This window comes from Capsicum annuum, chromosome 9 (assembly GCF_002878395.1).
Source record: "Capsicum annuum cultivar UCD-10X-F1 chromosome 9, UCD10Xv1.1, whole genome shotgun sequence".
NCBI lineage: Eukaryota > Viridiplantae > Streptophyta > Magnoliopsida > Solanales > Solanaceae > Capsicum > Capsicum annuum.
Window position 1 is genome coordinate 86,650,855 of NC_061119.1, and position 1,681 is coordinate 86,652,535.

The window sequence follows — 1,681 nt, forward strand, 5'->3', positions numbered from 1 at the left end:
TTTTCGTTTGATCAGATCTGTAATCGGTTTAATATTTTTGTTTTTCCTTGAATATCGTTAGTTAACGGTAGGTTAATTCATTTCCTTGATCGGTGCTCTTGGTTACTGGAAATGAAATTAATAATTTGTTAATTTGATCTTAGTGTGTTAGTTTTGTTTCCTTGAATTTTTATTTTTTTTATTTTTTTTTACTACTACAGTTTTAGTTGATGTCTTGCTTGAAACATGCATGAAGAGTGTGATTACAATAAAAATATAAATAAGATCATAGGATTAATTTTTAGTTAGACTATATAAAGGTGCAATGTTAATGGCCAATTTTAGTTACGTACTTTTTCAAAAATAATATTTGCATGCATTTGTAATAGGTTTAGCATTTTGATACTATATTTTTAACACCATTTTGAGATCAAATATTTTAAAACATAAGTTAGAGTTTGAGTTTAAGTTAGTGACTAAATTATTCTGTGAAGTTATGGTTTATGAGTATTATGGTTAGCAAAAAAAATAAAAATAATATATACTACGAATCTACGTAGTTGTTAGTCAGAATGAGGAGTTTGATTTCTTTTGAGTCACTATTTGATTATATTAGAAAAATAGGAAATAGAATAAATACATGAAGTTAAAAAGATATAGTGATACTATAAAAAAATAGATTATTGATTTAAATTTAGTTGATCTTTATTAGTTTATCAAAAAAATGCATTTTTATACATAGCATGTGCATGGTAAAGTTTCCTACATCTCGACTCATTAACATATAATTTATGGTATTTGAAATATAAAAATAATATAATAATCTTGTAATAATTATGGGATTAACATACTATTTTTCGTTAAAATTTAGTTAAGCCTACATTTACTTTTAGGGCCCATTTATTAATTAAGGTGAAAATGAGCGAGATGGGATACAGATTTATTCTAAATTTCATTGCCTAAAAAAGAGAGAGAAAACCTATTTGTGAGGGAGCGAGATGAGTTGCGGACTAATCCAAAATTCATCACGAATTTTAAAAGAAAAGAGTTCAAAAATAAGAATAAAATTAGACAAGATAAAATTATTTCTAATTTATAAGAGACGATCCAAGGCCATTAACATTAGGCAAATTCTAGGCACGTTTAAAATATTCGTTTCAATTAAGAATGCGGCGTATCCATCTTTTTGAGACATTTAAAAATTCGAGGATGCAATAATGCACCTTGACAAATATTCTTCTAAAATTAATTTTTGCCAATTTATTTAACGTAAGAGGTGTAGTCAGACATTTTTGATATAATTAAAAATGAGCGATTTTAGGCCTTAACATAATTTATTAAAATAATTTAAGTCAAGATAAGCCAATAAAAGTGACCGTGCTTGAACCACGGGACTCGAGGGGTGCCTCACACCTTTTTCTCGATCAACAGAATTTCTTACCCAGTCTTTTGTTTTCACAGACCAACAAAGAGTCATTTCCTTTTGATTAGGGATTCAATAAGGTGACTTGAAACACCATAACTCAATTCCAAGTGGCAACTCTGTAATTAAAAATAATATCTATTCAATATCGTCACTTTAATTGGAAAAACTCTTCGACCTCGGTCCCTCGAGCGGAAAAAGGGATGTGACATGGATCAAAAGATAAGGAGCAGAAAGAGTTTTACCTGTATGTTCATGTACTTTTGGAGGTCCAAACAC